Genomic DNA, 11,428 nt, shown 5'->3' with positions numbered 1-11,428 from the left:
TGAATTTTTCAGGACAGAGACTAATCTAATGTTAAAAAAACCCTGTCTTCACAAAACAACATGGCTTTGTAGAGATCAGAAAAGGTCTCTAGTTTTTGCCTCTTCTATCTCTGTACACTCTAATAACAGCACATCTGTATTTTTATTCCTTTCTGAGTAAAGCATGGAAAATGAGGTGAGAAAAGGCATTACTAAGGGCAATAGACAATGGAAGATTTACCTAGGTATATGTTTGGCTAAATTAAGGAAAGGGAATGTGAGATAAACAAGCATCCAGGAAGACGGGCACTGAATTTCCCCACCAGTAACGTCTCTTCAAAGCTGCTATCAGCAGTACTCAAACCTCTTTGATCAGGGAAAAGACAAGGCAGAGTGCACAGCGTCTTTGTGCTACTAAGCACTTTTTCCCTCAGAGACTACTGTGTGATCTACTGTTCATAAAGTTATTTGAATGAGAGAAGCAGGAACTGGGTGAATTAACCTTTATACTAAAGCACCTCAAATACCTTCATTTCAAAAGATTAAATTGCACTTGAACATTACTGAACCAGATTCCACTTAGCTGAATCAGAAAAGGGATAGCAAGAGAGAACGGGCAGAGAAAATAGGCTGGAATGGAACAAGTACTGTGAAGAAACTGATAAACAAATAAACTGTGACAAGAGACCTGAGGAAGTAAGAACAGGATCTTAACTTAATAAATAAATAAATACATAAAAAATAGGGATACAGTCTTCAAGGCCATAAGGAGCAAACTAGCTGTCATTTCAGAATATTCTGCTACTCCTACAAATATTGTTTGGTAAATCACCACCACCTTTAAAAATAAAACAGGAAAGGTGGATTTATAGAATTTTTAAAAAGGCAAATTCACTTCCTCTGCAGAAAAAAAATACAAACATCCAACAGACTCCTGTGAGCATCTGCAAGATATAATAATAATAAATAACTGAGTGAGCAAGATATAAGAGTAATAAATAACTGAGCACAAAACATGCCAGGTAGCCCACTACAGAAAGAAGTAAATTAGGGTTAGTTTGCCTTCTGAATAGAACAAAGAAGTAGGTGTCATACACCTTGGCTTCAGTAGGGTTTTTGACACGGTCTTGCACACTATTCAACAAAAAAAAAAGAGGGATACATTGCTGATAAGTAACTGCTTGGGAAATTGTACCACCATGGGAGTTAATGGCAGACCACTATCTGACCAGGAGGATGTACTCTCCAAGCTATGTCTTGAGGCCAATTAGTCTAATTAAGGTCCTAGATGGTAGAATACTTAATACCTAGATGTTACTAAGCCAAGCAGGCCTGTGAAGTCTTTGAAGGATCAGAATTCAGGATGATGTTCACAAAATGGAGAAATGGCCTAAAGCAAGAATGGCACAACTTGGTGAGGAGATGCGGGCTGCAAGAGAGGGGGGTGTATGGAAAAGCAGCCATTCTTCAGAGAATGAGCTGGGGGCCAAAGCAAACACAAAATGAACATGAATCACTAAGGTCAAGCTGTTGCCAAAAACCCAAACATCATCCTGGGATGTATAAACAGTGCTGGCATATGTAAGAAACATGAACTAGTTCTTCTGGTCTCACACCAGAGCACTGCTGGAGCACGGCGTCCAGTTTGGGGCACTGCATTTCAAGAAAGATATGAATTTGTTGGAAAGAATCCAAGGAGAGGACCAAGAGCAACCAAGGGTCTGGAAAACATGACCTGTGAAGGAAGACTGAAGGCAGTGGGGTTGTTTAGTCTAGATAGAGGCAAACTGGATGAATGTATGATAAGTGCTCAAAGGTAGCTGCAAAGAGGAAAGTAATAAACTGTTGTCAATGTCCAAAAGAAGTAGGGAGCCTAATTTTCAGGAAAAGAGATTAAGGGTAGACACCAGGAAATGTTTTCTGTGCTAGAAACAGAACGGGTTGGCTACAAAATCTATGCAGACTCTGCCATACAAGGTTTGATAAACAAGTTGGGCAAACATCTGTCAAGAATAATTGAGGAACAGCTGATCCTGTCTCAGTGGAGAGGGTGGCCTAAAAGACCCCTTAAGATGCCTTCTAGGCCTATTTCTACAACATTATAAGGAGTGGGTGGAAGAAAGCTATGGGTTTAAATGAATGAGTGGAGATGATACAGAAAAAGACTAGGGAACTGAAACATTCATTCAGAGAGTTTACCGAATTCCAGTCTACATGTTCAGGGCCTTCCCTTCCCTAAAATAAAATGTTCTCCTAAGGATATAGCCAGTCCTCAGACCCAATTAACATTTCAAGCACAGTAAAACCTGGGGAAGTATCTCCTGTTTTTCACTGTACCAGCTAACTACTCTGCAAAGTTAGGTCTCGGGTATTCTAATAGGATGCTGATGGTCTATTCATTTTTATTTATTTATTTATTTATTTGTTTGTTTGTTTATTTTCTTGGCAGTGATATAGTAGTGTTTAATCAAATATGCTTCTAGAAATGTCAGAAACAATATGAGTGAGGTTAACTACTAGAATATATTTCTTCAAAATTTGACTAGAAAGAAGTCATTTTCAATTATCTAGTCTAAACATATTTGGGACCATTTTCTCATCATTTTTTCTAATAGGCTTTTTTTTTTTTTTTAAAGACATTAATATATACGTGACCATTTCATCTTAAGTAAAAGATTTTGCAATACTTACATTTTCAAAAATCTGCCTGACATGGGAATATCCTTCTGCGTATTTACCCATCTTTCTGATTCTTCTTTTTCTTGGAGTGTCCTGAAAACTCAAAAGTAATCTCTACAGTTTGCATGGTGTTTTTCATCTAACCAATGAAAACTGGGGTCTGCAAAAATTATTTAAACTTTTGCAGAGTTTTTATAGGTCTACTTGTTGGCTTTGACTCAAAGTTAGTTGATGTTTAGAAAAATTTCTGGCTCCAGAAATTCCCTGAAATTTGTTACAAGTACCCTATATGTAAGTCCTGCAAATTGAGATTCCTGAAAACGACTGCATTCTACAGATCTCACCGTATGGCTCATGCTGGGAGCTTGCAAAATGCATCTATCAGCAACAGACAGTTACCTTAAAAGAGATCTGCATCCAGGTAGATGGTTTATAGACTGTCAGGCCACACTGCTGGTTTAGATTTGAGGAATTACTTTGGAAGAACAAGGCGGGTTCTATTTTTGACATTTCAGCAATGAGACCACTTGTACATTATGACCCAATTTGATTTACTGTAAGAAAATAAGAGTGCTGTAATTTGTAAAAGACATTTATTACATGAGTCAAAAAAAGAAAAAAAGGGGAGGGAAGGGGGAGAGAAAGCAGCTTAACGTCTCTGTCCATCCCCATCTGGTTTTATTTTAATCTCACTCTAGTCACATATGAAATTTTGCTTAGCTGTCTTCATTTTCTTAGTCAATCTTGATTAATGGCCTTCAAAGTAAAAATAATTGGCCTGCATCAGGCTTGTTTTATAACTCTTGTTCACAAAGAATGTGAAAGGCTGGAAAATGAGCCTAAACAGAAGGAATGCATTACGTTAGCCTTTGAGAAAGAGCAGTCCTCCAGTTGTGTTTCACTGTGTATTTTTATAACAGGCGCCTCCTTGACTGTCCATGATATTGCAGATATGCAGTGCCAAAAGCTTTTGTATACTTCATCAAACTGACCGTGTCACCTCGGGATCTCCACGCAGCCACATGTGCTCTGGCAGCGCGGGCAGAGCCAGCCGACGCTTTGAAATGTGCACTGCCGGGCCAGTGCGGGGCATGCAGTGTGGAGCGGGTGCTCTGAGAAGCTGAAGGGATGCTTTCATGCAAGCGGTCTCCCAAGGCTCCACTCCTGCTCTTAAACTTCAAGAAAGTCACCGTGCAATTAAGGGAGTGTGGATTTTGCTTGAACACAGGAGAGCAAAGTCACATGTTGATTTTAGCAGGGGTGAATGTGGCCCCGTGAGCTTGTAACTGCCTTTATTCCCCTCCAAGGAGTGCAGACCTGAGAGAGCAATCCAACACACGGATTATAATTTATTTTTTTTTTTCCCCCATTTATTTCTGTTATAAACTTTGCATCAATTTACTGAGTTCAACTTTTCGGATAAACAGCCAGAATATATGCTCATCTTTAAGGCAAAGATCTTTATGTTGGCATATCAGGAAAGGATCCAATATGGGAAGGTTGTTTCTGTTGGGACAAGCACTGTTTCCAGCTTATTTTCATGCTGTCAGAAGGTTAAGAGGATTCAGTATAGTCTTTCCTTGGTGTAACACACAAAACATATTATTTTATTTGCATGCTTATGGAAAGACTCAATATTGTGTCCTAATAACCAAAAAGGCAGTCAGCTCTCTGTAATACATTTTAGGGACAAAAGCATTAATTAGATATTGACCAAAGAGAAAGAAATGATCATGTGAATTTCATATCTTCATTTAGAGATATCTAATCAACTCATGACAGTCCTGTGTCATTATTACACTGTATACTAATTTTCCTGCATGATTTCAAAATAAGAACAGTTTATGCTTTTCCTGATGCTTTTCATGTAACAGCCTCAACATACGATCTGAACTTCCATTAAGCTTCCTAAGATTTCTCTGGAGTATGCATGTGATATACTTACGATACTTTTGCCAGATATGGCTGGATCCAAACTTGGTCTGGAGACAAACACTTTTCCCAGAGTAGCTGAGACCAGCTGCTGAGCCCTGTATCTTCTTTTCTCCCAGCAAGGCAAGCCGGGTTACACAGATGGTATTTTCATGTCAGTGCAGATCAAGCCGAGCATTAACCTCATGGCATGGACCAAAATCAATCTGCAGGGCTGCCTGTATTCAGTGGGAGAGGAATGCCTATTTTCTTCTTTTCAGAAAGTGACATGCAAAATACAGATATCAAGAGATCCCATTCCCCACACTCCAGTGTTTTCTGTGCTATTCTTTTAAATAGTTAATGGTATATTGCAACCCAGACATCTCACGATGTACGAAGCACAGCCTCACCATGACACACCTCTTCTTTGATGCCTAACCAACTTTTGGAAGGTTGGTTTTACTGCAGCTCCTTTTAGATCCAGGGCAGGAAGCCAATGGTGATGTAAGGTCCATGAAGATCAGAAAGAACACCCTCCCTTACCATGTTCCTCCTCCCTACTAGACTGTGTCTGGTTCTTCACAGGCAAAGTCTTCCCAATCCCTAACATCTTTCCTTAAGTGACTTGTGGAAGTACCTGAGAACTCAACAGAGGAGAGAGAGGCCTTTGCCAGCCATACACTTGAGGAAATGTTATCAGCTGGTGAAACAGTACCATCTACTCCATAACATTTAAGGCTTTGAAATGATTACAGTGCCCTCTTATTCCATGAACATGTTTTTCAAGGATTAGACATTCCCATCATGAAAACTTTTGGCCCGTACCTTGTTCAGGTTTGCCTTGGGTTACATTATGCCTTTGTTACCTTAGAGAGCTATATACATGAGTATATATATGAATCGTCAGTGGTAAGCTGTTATGGCAGTTGCACTTTGCACAGGAGAGAGAAGAGAAGCTGCAAACCTAAGACAGGTACAACTCCCCCTACAGTGGCAGTCTGTAACTGACCCCTTAATTGCACCCGGTTTAGTTTTCCTAGGGTCCACCATGGTAACTCTGTTCATTCTTTGAATTGGAAAGATGTGGCCACAAGAAAGGATGACAATGTGTTTGATGATTTTGCTGGTGCCCAAGTATTACCTTTAAACCTTTGGGATATAAGAAATGGGCCGAGCTCAAACAGCACATCATTGTGCCAGTGGCACAATCCTGGTTTTACTAACAAAAGATTAGTGCTAAATGTCAGTGCAGGTCTGCCAGGTACATGTTCTAGTCAACTACAATCAAAACAATAAGAATAACAATTATAGAGACAGTGGTTCATAAACTAGGGAGGAAAACCTTGGTCTAGTATGACTCCTGCTTGTATCCAGTTGCTTTTATTGTTCTTTTTTTTTTTTTTTTGTGATTCACAACAACCACCTGTTTTGCCTTAAATTTCAAAAAGTGAGATCTTTGGGGCAACCTTTCCCTAAGTTTCCTTTAAAAATCGCTGGAGTCCTTAGAATAAAATAAAATTATTTTTTTTCACCTCTTATCTAGAAATAACAATTTTTTTCCTTTTATTTTTATTTTTTAACTAGTTTATTTAATTTGTATAAATTAACAATTTTTGTTTTGTTTGCTTCCACTTGAAGTGAATTTATTTATTTTTTTATTACATATTTCCATTTGTCAAGCAACTCTTTCAGTCAATTATTTGTGTGGTTCAATCTGTGACTAGCTCTATAAAGCTATCCAAGTACTATGTTAGAGTGCTCCTACAAGGTACTGGAAAATGACTGAAAACATCATTGCATTATCATATGTTTACATTACCAGTGGTAACTTTATGTCTTGAATACTGTGTGCAGAAGGTATAGTTGAACTAGGAAAGGTACCCTTGGCAAGGGTAACAAAGACATCCATAGGTATGGACTGGCTTCAAAGACACTAAATAGCCTAAGGGTTTTCAGTTTAAGAGGGAAAGCTTGCTGAGGATATGAGAGAGGTACATGAAGTCATGAATGCTACACAGAATGTAAATTGGGAATAATTACTCACTGGTTCTCACAGGAGAAGAATGAGAGGAATTCAGTGGTGCTATTGAGCATCAGGTTTAAAAGAAAGGGAAATATTTCTTCTGTACAAGCCACAGTCCCATTTTACAACCCAGTACACTGTGGAGGCCAGAAGTAGGAAGAGGTTTGGTAAGAAATTAGTATTTTTCTGAGATCAGATCAGTTTCAGCCTGGAGAAGAGGAGGCTGAGGGCGGACCTCATCGCAGTCTACAACTTCCTCGTGAGGGGGTGTCGAGAGGCAGGTGACCTATTCTCCGTTATCACCAGTGACAGGACCCATGGGAACGGTGTTAAGCTGAGGCAGGGAAAGTTTAGGCTGGACATCAGGAAGAGGTTCTTCACCGAGAGGGTGGTCGCACACTGGAACAGGCTCCCCAGTGAAGTAGTCACTGCACCAAGCCTGTCTGAATTTAAGAGATTGGACTGTGCACTTAGTCACATGGTCTGAACTTTTGGGTAGACTTGTGTGGTGCCAGGAGTTGGACTTAATGATCCTTATGGGTCCCTTCCAACTCACGATATTCTATGATTCTAAGATTCTATTAAATGAAAACATTAATCAAAAGGATATGGGCACCTCTCCCCTGCTGCTGCTTTCCCCCAGGGGGTTTGGTTTCATGGTCAGGACCTGACTGGGTGAAAATGTAAAATAAATATCTAACAGCTGGTGTGGGAAAGGAGGAATAGCCATGCACAATCTCTGTGAGAGTGCTCAAAGATATGTCCAGCTTCTTTATTTTCATTCTTTCAATGTGAGCTTCCACAGGAAAAGACTATCTAAAGGGAGCTGATGCACAGTGGGACCTGATGAGACTGGTATGAATATTTTCACGCAAGATTTTCACATTTCGAATGTGGTACATGAACCTGTAATAGAAGTGAGCAGCAGAACAGTGAGAATCTGGCCATTTTGTATTTTATAGCTTATAAATTCATTTTGTTTCTTTTTTTGTTGTTGTTTGTTTTGTTTTTCATTCTAATTGGCATATCTGCCTTTTTAGAAAGTTAATTTTTCAGTTCAAAGCACCATTCAAAGGAAAATGAAAGAAGAAACTGAAGACATTTTGAACCCATTTACATACTTCTAAAGAATTAATCCACTTTTACAGAGGAAAAGAGAGACAAGTATTTACGTTAACTTACCTCAAAAGAAGCTGTGAAGAAATTAACACTTTCATCCAATTTTACTTATGCCAGAATTTATTTATTTAATTTCTGTAAGAAGTCAGCACTTTTTATCTCTGTCTTATGGACATGTATATCTAGAGCTCACGGATAATTGCATGATGTAGATAGACATGCACTTAGTATTCGTAGAGCTTATTAACTCAGGAGTTGGCCTTGCCTTGCTCTTTGACTACCATAACTTTTTGAGTTACTAAAAACCTAAGGAATTCTGTTTTGCAATGCTGATGTACCTATCTATGCATGAGCAATGGACTTTGTGTAAACGCTGTAACATTGCCAAACAGCCTGTGACATGCAGTCATTTCTATTTCATTTAAGGTTCAGAAATGAAATCTCCTTCATCCTAACAGTAGATCTTTCACCTCATACAATTTAAAATGTTATTATTACAGCTTGTGGTGTTGGTGTAAAATGTTTTAATATGATGCTCAGCTTGGATGGGGGAATGGATGTTAATCTGAAACTGCTTCTGTTGCTGAGGCTGAACCCTACCATGTGAAAATGCATTTGTTTGTCTAGAAAGATTTAGGATTGCACATCATCTTTATCCATGGTAAACATTTTGTTATATACAGTATACTAATTATTGTTGAACTGAAGTGTTTTTCTAGCCCCAGTGGCATAATGGAAATTATACTTCGAACTGCATAATATTCTTGGAAAGGGAATATAGACTTAGCAAAGAACATCATCATTTTGCTATAATGATAACATAGCTATTTACATAATGATAATGTACATATTTACTGTCAAGCATGTTTGTTCTGCATTAGTGTTCATAGTGTGGCAGGGAGAATTGCAAAATGGAACTTCGATTTGTGTCTGGTGACTTGTTTTGTGGGGAAGTGAAGAGCAGTGAGCTGGTGATGTGGTGTTTCTGAAACAAAAAGGAGTAACGCTATGCATGAGGTTTGCATTGTGTACAAGATCAAATCCGCACATGCCCATTTGCTTTCTTTTCCTCCCCCCCCCCGCTTTTTTTTTTTTTTTTTTCCTGAGGGTCCTTGTCTATTAAGCAAGTGAAAATCCTTTGTGAGATTCTTGGCAGCAGGCATCAAAAAGATGCTAAAAGTCTATGTTAGCTGCGTGCTCTCTCTTTGAACACGTTCTCAAGTAATGCCACTGTTGGAATCATTTAATCTGAGAGATGAAAAAAAAATCTACATTTTTGGTTTCATTTCAAAACCTGTAAATCTCTGTATACATCTAAAGAAGCAGGAAATCTTACACTTGGAGAAGACAGGAAAAAAAAAGTTAGGAGACACTGTTTGGTGAGCTGTCATATGTTTTCTGAACTTTTTGTAATAGGAAGAAGTCTCTAAAGAGCCCTTTTCTTCACTCCTCTAACAAAGGCATGTCCCAGTTTATTAAAAAATCATACACAACAATGCTGCCTGCCAGCTTTTATAGCCCTAATGAAAATTTGGTCCAGAGCACAAAAAATATCTGGAAAAATGCCTGAAATTTCCCTGTCGCAGATGTTTCAACAGAAGGTGCTTGCATGCCATTCGTTAATATAACGCCATACGGGACTCGGTATGACCACTGCAATAACCAGTAAGTAACACACGCAGTGTGCGCATCACTGCGCCAAATTTTCCGTCTGTTGTGTGGGGCTTGTATCCTGTGGATTGAGACATACCTTGATGAAACTGTATTGTCATTGAATGATAATATTTGTGGATCACTCTGCTAGAAAACATCCTATCAAGAATGTGGGAGGTCTGTGTAAAGAGTCAGTGCAGCTCATTGGCATTGCAGTCAGTTAGGAAGGGTGGGAATGTTAGTATTTATGCCCCTTTTTTAGCCTGTCTTTCAGATGCCAATTTAGAGGAGCAGCACTCCAGATATTAAAGTACTTTCTCTTTGAGAGAGGCTGTTGAATTTTAATCTCAGGCATTATGTAATTAGAAGGGGCATGTGAAATACAGTCATTATCGATACAGTGGAAAAAATTACACAGGCATAACATTCTCCTGGGATAATTTTTTTTCTATTTTATTTTGTAAGTTTAAAAGAGGAATGGACTGGAAGGAAAAAGGAAAAAAAATAAATAAATCCTGAAGTACTCTGTACACCATCATCTCCAGGTTTGTATCTTGAAAGGCAGAGAAGCTCCTTATTTAGGTGATTAGAAACAGTTCCTGGTGCACACACATGAATGCTGTCTTCTGTTCTTGGAAGGAAAGCTGTGGATTATACCCCTTTTTTTGTGTGTACGTTTACGGGAGGTGATGTTGACTTTTCCTACTGATAGAGCTAGGAGTCCTTTGTAAAAATCATCCATGCTGTGGTGAGGATGTATATGAGTGCTTCTCAAAAGCACCAAACCTACACTCTTAGAAACACTTCAGCAACAGTTAAAGCTGTGAATGACAGGGCTTTGAGAGGCTTGCATGATTTTGCGTAGTTTTCCTCTCTATTCACCAGTAGAATTTCCCAGGCAGTTTCACAGAATTATAGATTTGGGTTGGAAGGGACCTTAAAGCCCATCCAGTTCCACCCCCCTGCCATGGGCAGGGACACCTCCCACCACACCAGGTTGCCCAAAGCCCCATCCAGCCTGGCCTTGAGCACCTCCAGGGATGGGGCATCCACAGCTGCTCTGGGCAACCTGTGCCAGTGCCTCACCACCCTTACAGTAAAGAAATCCTCCCTTCTCTGTCTCTTTTGTGCAGCAATGATCAAAGTACCAAAAAGTGTTGGATTTGACTTGCTTAGAATTTGAATTTGGGTTCAAGGTTGAGTAAGGGCTAAGATTCAACAGAAATGAGGCGTTTCCCATCAGCTAATAGAATCATAAAGGTACCGTCAGGTTTTATTAACCATGTTCCTAGGAGATTTCATTCACATCTGAAATGAGTCTGGAAAATCTTTATGGGTCTGACACAGAAGCAAAATCACTGAAACAAATTCAGAGCCCAATTTTTGAAGCGACTTTCAGAGGATTTAAGTTCATATTTCATACGAAAGCCCTTGCTTGGTAGTGTTCCTACTAAAATAATATCCCATTCCAGTAATCCAGTTAGGCTGTTTGTGCTCTTTCACTTCCTTTATTTTTAAGTGCCATATCTTTTCTAGGAGAAAACTAAATATAGATGTTTCTAAGAGCATGTAAACCATCATGAGTAGGAGTAAATGTGATATCTCCAGACAAATGGAAATCAGTATATCATAATAAAGACTGTACATTTTGTTTTCCAGGCGCTATTAACAGGAGAGTGTGACTAGTTTTTTGTTTGTTTTGTTTTGTTTTGGTGTTTTTTTTTTTTTCCATTTTATTTTATAATTTTTGGTTTTGCATCTAACTTTTCATTCAGAATTCAAAACTTAGACCTTCAGATTTGGTCTGTGTCTGTGGGCTTTCCTGACATTATAGATTCAGAAGAATATCGATGACACTCATACTCAGGAGAGCAATTTATTTTTAACTGTCTCATAGCCAAGTTCTCAGTTGGGTTTGCTGCTGCTGCCAGGGAAGGAAGAGTTGGGTGCATCCGGTTTTGGCTCCTCACAGAGTCATCAGCTGCCCTTGCTGTGATCTCAGCAGCAGAAAGGACCAGGCAGATCAACTCTCTGGTCTCCATCCTGGTTCAGTTCCTTTGA

The sequence above is a fragment of the Anser brachyrhynchus genome, assembly GCF_964034855.1.
Source record: "Anser brachyrhynchus genome assembly, chromosome: 2".
Taxonomy (NCBI): Eukaryota; Metazoa; Chordata; class Aves; order Anseriformes; family Anatidae; genus Anser; species Anser brachyrhynchus.
The sequence above is the reverse complement of the archived record's forward strand: the minus strand, read 5'-3'. Positions refer to the sequence as shown.